The following is an 11,245-nucleotide window of genomic DNA, read 5'->3' as shown; positions in this document are numbered from 1 at the left end:
CGAATTCCGAAGGCTCGCAGCTGAGAGCGGATGGCCTACTTCCGCATTGGTGGACGTTTTTTCCCTCGGTCTGGCTGATCGAGTCCGAAAACATATGATCCCGCTCAAAACTCCCGACAGCCTCGACGAGCTAGTCGCTCTGGCGGTGAGGATTGAAAATCGCCTCGTTGATTGGGAGAGAGAGAGTTTCCAACGCCAGGAACTCCGCTCCTTGAAGCATAGTAGGAGTGGCCACGAGGCGCATCAAGCATTCACACCGATACCCAGTGTCGATGCCCTGCCGATATCACTGGAAGAGAAACCAATGCAGCTCGGTGGAAATCGTCTCTCTCCAGCTGAGCGAGATCGTCGCCTTCGTCTCCAGCTGTGTTTATATTGCGGCAAGGCGGAGCATCACATCTCCCACTGTCCTCATCGTCCTGACCGCCGCCGCACTCAAGCGTCGCCTCCTCTGCGAACCCAAGCGTCGCCTCCTCTGCGAACCCAAGCGTCGCCTCCTCTGCGAACCCAAGCGTCGCCTCCTCTGCGAACCCAAGCGTCGCCTCCTCTGCGCACCCAAGCGTCGCCTCATCTGCGTACTCAAGCGGCGCCGCCTCACTGCATTCCAGCGTCACTTCCCCCATCGACCGACCCTGCTCCTCTACAGTCAGCTACAGATCAGACGCTGTCCAGACTTCAAATCTCGGGTACGCTTACCTGGGATAAAGACCAGGAATTGGACATTAGGGCTCTTATTGATTCGGGTGCTGACGATAATTTCATCGATGAGTCCGTAATTAAGCGTTTTTCTATACCCGTTGCTAAGTTACATAAACCAAAAGTGGTCCGATCCCTAGACGGGGGCCACCTGGCGACTGTTATCCATCATACCCTTCCATTATCTCTCCAATTATCTGGTAACCATTTTGAATCAATAATTTTTCTGGTAATTCCCTCTCGTTCTGCTCCGGTTGTGCTTGGGCTTACCTGGTTATCTAAACACAACCCCCATATTAACTGGACTAAAGCTACAATAATTAACTGGGGTATTTTTTGTCATTCTCATTGTCTGCGGTCCGCATGCCCTCGCACAGGGTCATCGCGTGTCGTCACCGAGGAGGTCATTGATTTGTCGGTGGTGCCCACTGCTTATCACGACCTTAAAGACGTTTTTAGCAAAGATCGAGCCTTGTCGTTACCTCCACACCGTCCCTACGATTGTGGTATTGATCTCCTCCCTAGTGCTACACTCCCTTCTTCACGTTTATACAACATTTCACGACACGAAAGACAGTCACTAGAGGACTATATCACCACTTCACTTGCATCTGGTCTTATCCGTCCATCCAACTCTCCACTAGCCGCCGGGTTCTTTTTTGTGGAAAAGAAGGATAAGACACTTCACCCCTGCATCGATTACCGTGCCCTCAATAATATTACTGTTAAGAATAAATATCCGTTACCACTTCTAGACTCTACTTTCAACCCACTACACAATGCTAGACATTTCACTAAATTGGACCTCCGCAATGCTTACCACTTAGTCAGAATTAAGCAAGGAGATGAATGGAAAACTGCCTTCAACACACCACTTGGTCATTTTGAATACCTTGTCATGCCTTTCGGTCTCACCAATGCTCCTGCCGTCTTTCAGGGCCTCATAAATGATGTCCTGCGTGACATGCTCGACCGTTTCGTGGTAGTTTATTTAGACGATATCCTCGTTTTCTCACCTACCCCTGAACTACACATCCAGCATGTTCGCCTAGTACTCCAACGCCTTCTCGAAAATCGTCTGTATGTCAAGGCTGAGAAGTGCGTTTTTCATACTGAGTCTGTTCCGTTTTTGGGATTTATTGTTGAGAGGGGTCAACTCCGGGCAGATCCGGCTAAGATCCAGGCAGTGGTTGATTGGCCCACACCCACTTCTAGAAAGCACCTTCAAAGGTTTCTAGGTTTCGCTAATTTTTATCGTCGTTTTATCCGTAATTTTAGTCGAGTAGCGATACCATTAACGAAACTAACTTCCATTAAGCTTCCGTTTTTGTGGACCTCAGAGACTCAGTCTGCTTTTGAGAAACTTAAGTCTTTGTTCACCTCTGCACCTGTTCTGGTCCATCCTAACATATCCTCTCAATTTTTTGTCGAGGTTGACGCATCTGACTCCGGCGTGGGGGCTGTTCTCTCCCAGCGCTCCACCTCCGACCAGAGGCTGCACCCCTGTGCCTTCTTCTCACGCCGCCTGACTCCTGCAGAACGAAATTATGATATTGGCAATAGAGAGCTACTCGCCGTAGTGTTGGCACTACAAGAATGGAGGCACTGGCTGGAGGGCTCGGAGACCCCGTTTGTGGTGTTCACAGACCACAAAAATCTATCCTATATTCGTACTGCTCAACGGCTCAATCCTAGACAAGCAAGGTGGGCGTTGTTTCTAGCCAGATTTAATTTTACCATGACCTTCCGCCCCGGTTCACAGAATGGCAAACCAGACGCCCTGTCGAGGATGTACTCCTGCCCCGAAGAAGAGGTCAAGACTGAGACGATTATCCCCCCATCACGTGTACTGGGAGCATTGCAGTGGGACATTGAAGGCCGCGTCAAGGAGGGACTCAAAGACGTTCCTCTTCCTAATAACTGCCCTCAGGGGCGTTTGTTTGTGATTCCAGAGCTCCGTCCTGAAGTACTGAACTGGGCCCACAGCTCCAAGGTCGCCTGCCACCCCGGCATAACCCGTACGTTTTTCCTCCTATCCCAGCGCTTCTGGTGGCCAACTTCCAGGGCTGACACAAAGGACTTCGTATCGGCCTGTGCCACTTGTGCCCGTAATAAGGCTTCACATCGGGCACCAGCTGGTCTTCTGCGCCCGCTTCCCATTCCCTCCCGCCCGTGGTCCCATGTGGCATTGGACTTTGTCACAGGACTTCCACCATCCAAGGGCAACACGGTGATATTGACCTTGGTGGACCGTTTTTCCAAGATGGCCCATTTCGTCGCTCTTGCCAAGTTGCCCTCTGCACTCGAGACCGCAGAACTGCTCGTACGCCATGTTTTCCGGCTACATGGTATCCCGGTGGATGTGGTTTCGGATAGAGGTCCACAATTCTCGTCTGCTGTTTGGAAGGTGTTCTGCAAAGCATTAGGAGCATCACCCAGCCTGTCTTCAGGATACCACCCACAGACTAACGGTCAGACTGAGCGCACTAATCAAGACCTGGAGGCCGCCATCCGCTGCGTCTGCCACCAGCAGCCGGCATCCTGGGCGTTCAGTCTACCGTGGATAGAGTACGCTCACAATACGCTCATCAGCTCTGCTACAGGCATGTCACCTTTTCACTCTGCCTACGGGTACCAACCTCCCGCTTTTCCTTCTCTGGAATCGGAGGTAGCTGTCCCATCGGTGGCGGCCCACCTGCACCGCGCACATCAAGCCTGGCGCAACACCCGCTCTGCACTGCTACGCACATCAGAGCGCAACCAGCGCATCGCTAACCGCCACCGCAGCACAGCACCAGACTACAGGCCCGGTCAGAAGGTGTGGTTGTCGTCTCGGGATCTTCCTCTCCAAGTGGACTCAAGAAAACTCCAGCCTAGATTTATTGGTCCTTATTCCATTGAGCGTATCATAAATCCCTCTGCCGTTCAATTACGCCTTCCCGACTCCCTAAGGATACATCCCTCATTCCACGTCTCTCTTATCAAGCCCGTTTCCACCAGTCCCCTGAGCCCTCCAGAGGTGCCTCCTCCACCTCCCAGGCTTATTGATGGCCATCCGGCGTTCTCTGTCAAGGCCATTCTCGATGTGAGGAGAAGGGGCAGGGGTTTCCAGTATCTGGTGGACTGGGAGGGTTACGGCCCCGAGGACCGATCCTGGGTCTCGCGTTCCCTTATCTTAGACCCTACACTTTTGAATACATTTTATGATCGTTTTCCAGAGAAGCCAGGTAAGCCGCCAGGTGGCGTCCATTAAGGGGGGGGGGTACTGTTGTGTTTTTATTTCCCTGCCTTCTCTTGTGTTGTGATGTGTTTCCGCAGCTCATTAGTCTCCAGCAAGGGGCGGACACTAAGGCACACCTGCAACCTATTTCCACCGAGGACTATTTAAGCTCACCTCCCACAGCTGGCTCTTGTCGGTTAATTTATCCTGCACCTTCCACGTGCACGTGCCTGCTTCGCCTCGTCAGTCCTGGTATGTTGTTTTTTCCTAGTCCTGTAATTCCTAACGTTGTTCTGTTTGTTTTCCTAGCCTCCTTGAGGCAACAAGGACTTTACCCTGTGTTCTAGTGTGCCCTGGCTTCTCCCCCTGCCAACCACTGAGGAACCTGTTTTCATTTGAGTATTTCATGGAGTGCACTTCTGCCTCCATCGCTTTTTGTTACACTTTTTGGACTCATTAAATGTATTCCCTTTTTGTTACTCAAACTTGCCTCTCATCTCTGCATCCCGGGGTCACCCTCTTGACCAGTTCCTAACACATGTTATGCTTTGTGGCACTCTGCACTTGAAAAGATTCATCTCAGTGGTCACTTTTTGAACACCACAATGTATTGAATAAATACAAATACTGTTAACAAACACTTGACTTTAATATTTTTTCCTATTCAGCCACACAAACATCATCTTTAAACCACTCAAAATTGTACTATAAATAAGGTATACCAGAGTCCTATGTACACCATAGTAATTTATTGATATGCCGCATAATGTCCTCCTTTTTGGTGTCATGGAAATGGTCACCCTAGTTATAGTGAGTTGATTTTTCATGCTCATTTTTTTGCTGTTTTTATCTGCCACACGTGAAAAGCCGGTCCGTGAAAAATAATGCATACATTAAACCGGTCCCTGGTGGAAAAAAAAGGTTGGTGACCCCTGGTTTAGAGAACATTAGCATTAATGCCGCATTTTACAACAGAGAATCCCCTTTTTTTCCCACTTCTGGTAAAGAGTGTCGGGAAAAAATGCAAACAAAAAGGCAGAAACACAACTGAAGTTAATCCTTTCATGCATTCTGAGCTAAGGGAACGTCAATTAAACGATAGGCAAAATATACCCCAATAAAAGTGTAGTTCCCCTTTAAACTGGTTCTGACTGCAGAGAATGAACTCTAAGCTGTACCTATTAAATTGGCAAGTGTGCATGGGTTACCATGTTCATTTTTGGAAGCCTAATATGGAAAAAAAATGCTCATACTGTAATAACTAAGTACAGGTATGGGAAAACAAGATACATTTTTTTTATTAAGACTTCCTTCACATTTAAATCTTTACATAATAATTTACATTGAACGGGTATGGAGGGATGGAAGGATGGGTTATTGTCAGTACTATCAGAAAACAAAGACTAAAACCAACTACAACCAACGCTAGCAATGGTTATACTGGTGAACATAAAGTAGAGCAGAAACAAAACTGAAGTTCATCCTTTCATGCGTTCTGAGCCAAGGGAACGACAAATGAAAATTTTTTATTTTTTAGATATTTTTACAGAAATTTTGGGTCGAATTCTGATTCGACCACAGTGGCGTTGGACTTTAAAGGTTTGACACACTATTGCAGTTAATGGCATGTTGAATTGCGAGCCGACCAGTGTGAATCAACAGTAAACACCATATTCCATACTTGCCAATCCTCCCGAATTTTCCGGTAGACTCCCGAAAATTCAGCGCCTCTCCCAAAAACCTCCCGGGACAAATATTCTCCCGAAAATCTCCCGATTTTCAGCCGGAGCTGGAAGCCACGCCCCCTCCAGCTCCATGCGGACCTGAGTGAGGACAGCCTTTTTTCATGACGGGAGGACAACAGGGTGACAAGAACTAAATCATCCAGACTCGAGATAAATTGTATCATTATGTTTATTTTACCTAAAAATAAATATATTTATTAATTAAAAATTAAAAAAAACTAAATACATTTTTACTATATTTTGCTAAAAACATCAAAATTAATTGTATTTTTATTTGTATTTTTTTGTGACTCCTTATTACATCCAGCCATAGAATTATACATTAAAATAAACATATTTGAAATAATTGATTTTAAATGATCATAATAATTCATTTAAAATGACCATATTTAATTATTAAAATAATTGCTTGTTTATCAACAACTTTAGCATTTTATTCATTACATTTTGAAACTCTCAGAAGCCAAGTTATGTTATATTCCTTAATATTTATTTATGCAAGTTTGAAGTATCAATTATCTAAACACAGTTTTGTTTGCATATTTTCAGGATGTAGATATCTATATATATATATATATATATATATATATATATATATATATATATATATATATGTATGAAATACTTGACTTCGTGAATTCTAGCTGTCAATATACTCCTCCCCTCTTAACCACGCCCCGCCCCACCCCCGACCACGCCCCCACCCCCCACCTCCCGAAATCGGAGGTCTCAAGGTTGGCAAGTATGCCATATTCCGTCGCGATTCCTCGCACGTAAACACATTTGAATAAAGTTTGCAGTATTGAACAAGACACGAAGTCCCATTGCTGGCGTCTAAAGTTCAAATCTCAATGCATGCATCCACGACAAACAGCTTATTATTATCGTTAAAGTGATTATTCTTTGAAGCGGTCACCATAAATAGACATGTTACATTGGACTATATCAAATATACGATGCTCTTTTCAAAATAGAACTTTCTACAAAGCCAGTACAAATGGAATTTAGGAAATAGCTCTTCCTCGTACAGTAGTGCCTTATGTCATATTTACAGCAAATATAGAAAATGACATCATCATGACCTCATATGAATTGTTTTGGAATTGAGCATGCTTAAAAGAAGGTTCATTACCACTACCATGAATTGATTGACGTGGACCCCGACTTAAACAAGTTGAAAAACATATTGGGGTGTTACCATTTAGTGGTCAATTGTACGGAATATGTACTTCACTGTGCAATCTACTACAAACCCCGTTTCCATATGAGTTGGGAAATTGTGTTAGATGTAAATACAAACGGAATACAATGATTTGCAAATCCTTTTCAACCCATATTCAAATGAATGCACTACAAAGACAATTTTGATGTTCTAACTCATAAACTTTTTTTTTTTTTGCAAATAATTGACTTAGAATTTCATGGCTGCAACACGTGCCAAAGTAGTTGGGAAAGGGCATGTTCACCACTGTGTTACATGGCCTTTCCTTTTAACAACACTCAGTAAACGTTTGGGAACTGAGGAGACACATTTTTGTAGCTTCTCAGGTGGAATTCTTTCCCATTCTTGCTTGATGTACAGCTTAAGTTGTTCAACAGTCCGGGGGTCCCCGTTGTGGTATTTTAGGCTTCATAATGCACCACACATTTTCAATGGGAGACAGGTCTGGACTACAGGCAGGCCAGTCTAGTACCCGCACTCTTTTTCAATGAAGCCACGTTGATGTAACACGTGGCTTGGCATTGTCTTGCTGAAATAAGCAGGGGCGTCCATGGTAACGTTGCTTGGATGGCAACATATGTTGCTCCAAAACCTGTATGTACCTTTCAGCATTAATGGCGCCTTCACAGATGTGTAAGTTACCCATGTCTTGGGCACTAATACACCCCCATACCATCACAGATGCTGGCTTTTACACTTTGCGCCTATAACAATCCGGATGGTTCTTTTCCTCTTTGGTCCGGAGGACACGACGTCCACAGTTTCCAAAAACCATTTGAAATGTGGACTCGTCAGACCACAGAACACTTTTCCACTTTGTATCAGTCCATCTTAGATGAGCTCAGGCCCAGCGAAGCCGACGGCGTTTCTGGGTGTTGTTGATAAACGGTTTTCGCCTTGCATAAGAGAGTTTTAACTTGCACTTACAGATGTAGTGACCAACTGTAGTTACTGACAGTGGGTTTCTGAAGTGTTCCTGAGCCCATGTGGTGATATCCTTTACACACTGATGTCGCTTGTTGATGCAGTACAGCCTGAGGGATCGAAGGTCACGGGCTTAGCTGCTTATGTGCAGTGATTTCTCCAGATTCTCTGAACCCTTTGATGATTTTACGGACCGTAGATGGTGAAATCCCTCAATTCCTTGCATTAGCTGGTTGAGAAAGGTTTTTCTTAAACTGTTCAATAATTTGCTCACGCATTTGTTGACAAAGTGGTGACCCTCGCCCCATCCTTGTTTGTGAATGACTGAGCATTTCATGGAATCTACTTTTATACCCAATCATGGCACCCACCTGTTCCCAATTAGCCTGCACACCTGTGGGATGTTCCAAATAAGTGTTTGATGAGCATTCCTCAACTTTATCAGTATTTATTGCCACCTTTCCCAACTTCTTTGTCACGTGTTGCTGGCATCAAATTCTAAAGTTAATGATTATTTGCACAAAAAATAATGTTCATCAGTTTGAACATGAAATATGTTGTCTTTGTAGCATATTCAACTGAATATGGGTTGAAAATGATTTGCAAATCATTGTATTACGTTTATATTTACATCTAACACAATTTCCCAACTCATATGGAAAAGGGGTTTGTAATAAAAGTCCAAATCAATCAATCAAACTCTTTGCGTAGGTAGGGGTGTAACGGTACAGCACGTGTACTTGTAATCCGATTTTTTCCGTACCGTGCCCAGTTCCTACGCGGAACAGGAACGTGTAACTGCCTTCAGGGTTCGTGCGGGTGCTAAAAACCTTGAAAATGCTTGGATTTTAATGTGTTTTTAAGGTTTGGAAAAATGCTTGAATTTTGGGTGAAGTGCTTGGAAATGTGCATCACATTTCTCGGTAGTCTGACTCAAAAAAAAAAGAAAATAAGTTTCCTTAAAAATGAAAGCTACACGCTTGATCTGTGGGCTTTGCACGAGCCCTTACATTAGGTTGTTGTCACGCCAGAGCCGTATATACGGCTCTGTGTCGCCCCCAAGAGTACAGTGGTGCATCGGTCCATCGTGCCGGGAGGTTGTCGTTTTAATGAACATTGGATGGAAAATGACTAGAGATGTCTGATAATGGCTTTTTATGCCGATATTCCGATATTGTCCAACCCTTAATTCATACTTGCCAACCCTCCCGAATTTTCCGGGAGACTCCCGAATTTCAGTGCCTCTCCCGAAAATCTCCCGGGACAACCATTCTCCCGAATTTCTCCCGATTTCCAGCCGGAAATTGAATTCTGTCTCTGTTTAATTCCTTGCTTCTTGTCTTGTTTAATAGATGTCATCAGTGTTTGAACCTGACACAGTCGTATGCAAACATTGCAAAGTGGAGCTCGCATACCAAAATAGCACAAGCTCGATGCTGCAGCACCTGTCGAGAAAGCATCCGATTGAGGGACGCCCAGAGGCGAGGTAAGTCATCTATTATTAAATGTAAACGCAAAAGTTGTGTTAGTAAAATAAATGTTATTCATTTTGATAACCAGGACGTGTTCTTTCACTCCCGCAAAGTCATCAAATGACGTCAAAAGGTGTCGAAAACTAACGACGCTATCCGAGCTGTCGTGTTCAATTAGCCTTGTGCAAAGTTACTCGGGTTATTCACGTCATGCAACCACATGCTACTTGGATAGCTTGCACTAAACCAACGTTTAAACGGCATCGTATAATAATTATCAAAAAAACGCACGGGAGACAAGAACTTTGTTTATGCCGTCACACCTGGCGCCAGTTTTTATTAGCACACACAAATTGGCACGATCAACCACGGACGCATTTTGGCTGTGCGTGTCAGCCTTCAATTATGAAAACAGGCGTTGAGGAAATAAGACAATTAGACCAAACACAATAATTGAGGGCACATCTTAACATGTATAATCAAACTTTAATCAAGCAAAAATATGATTTATTCGATTACACGATTAATCGATCCACGGACGCATTTTAACTGTGCGTGTCAGCCTTCAATTATGAAAACAGGCGTTGAGGAAATAAGACAATTAGACTAAACACAATAATTGAGGGCACATCTTAACATGTATAATCAAACCTTAATTAAGCAAAAATATGATTTATTCGATTACACGATTAATCGATCCACGGACGCATTTTAGCTGTGCGTGTCAGCCTTCAACAATGAAAACAGGCGTTTACGAAATAAGACAATTAGACCACATGCAATAATTTAGGGCACATATTAACATGTATAATTAAACCTTAACTAAGCAAAAATATGATTTATTCGATTACACGATTAATCGATCGGGATATTCTATAGAATACTCGATTACTAAAGTATCCGATAGCTGCAGCTCTAGTTAGTATCAAACAGCTGATGTGTAACAAGTACAATACTTACAGTAAAAACACTTTGTAGGACTCAACATAAGACTGGATTTTGCTTAATGGCAAAGCACACACACTTATAACGACGCTATCCGAGCTGTCGTGTTCAATTAGCCTTTCATTAGTAACCCCGCGAAAGTAGTTGTGCAAAGTTATTCGGGTTATTCACGTCATGCTACGTGGATAGCTTGCACTAAACCAACGTTTAAACGGCATCGTATAATAATTATCAAAAACGCACGAGAGACAAGAACTTTGTTTATGCGGTCACACCACACAGCACATAGGGCACATGTGACCTGTTTTTATTAGCACACACAAATTGGCACTATCAACCACGGACGCATTTTAGCTGTGCGTGTCAGCCTTCAATAATGAAAGCAGGCATTGAGGAAATAAGACAATTAGACCAAACACAATAATTGAGGGCACATCTTAACATGTCTAATCAAACCTTAATTAAGCAAAAATCTGATTTATTCGATTACACGATTAATCGATCCACGGACGCATTTTAGCTGTGCGTGTCAGCCTTCAATAATGAAAACAGGCGTTAAGGAAATAAGACAATTAGACCAAACACAATATTTGAGGGCACATATTAACATGCATAATCAAACCTTAATTAAGCAAAAATATGATTTATTCGATTACACGATTAATCGAGCCACGGATGCATTTTAGCTGTGCGTGTCAGCCTTCAATAATGAAAACAGGCGTTTAGGAAATAAGACAATTAGACCAAACGCAATAATTGAGGGCACATCTTAACATGTATAATCAAACTTTAATCAAGCAAAAATATGATTTATTCGATTACACGATTAATCGATCCACGGACGCATTTTAACTGTGCGTGTCAGCCTTCAATAATGAAAACAGGCATTGAGGAAATAAGACAATTAGACCAAACACAATAATTGAGGGCACATCTTAACATGTATAATTAAACCTTAATTAAGCAAAAATATGATTTATTCGATTACACGATTAATCGATCCACGGATGCATTCTAGCTG

Source organism: Nerophis lumbriciformis, linkage group LG29 (assembly GCF_033978685.3).
Source record: "Nerophis lumbriciformis linkage group LG29, RoL_Nlum_v2.1, whole genome shotgun sequence".
NCBI lineage: Eukaryota > Metazoa > Chordata > Actinopteri > Syngnathiformes > Syngnathidae > Nerophis > Nerophis lumbriciformis.
This window is presented reverse-complemented; position numbering follows the sequence as displayed.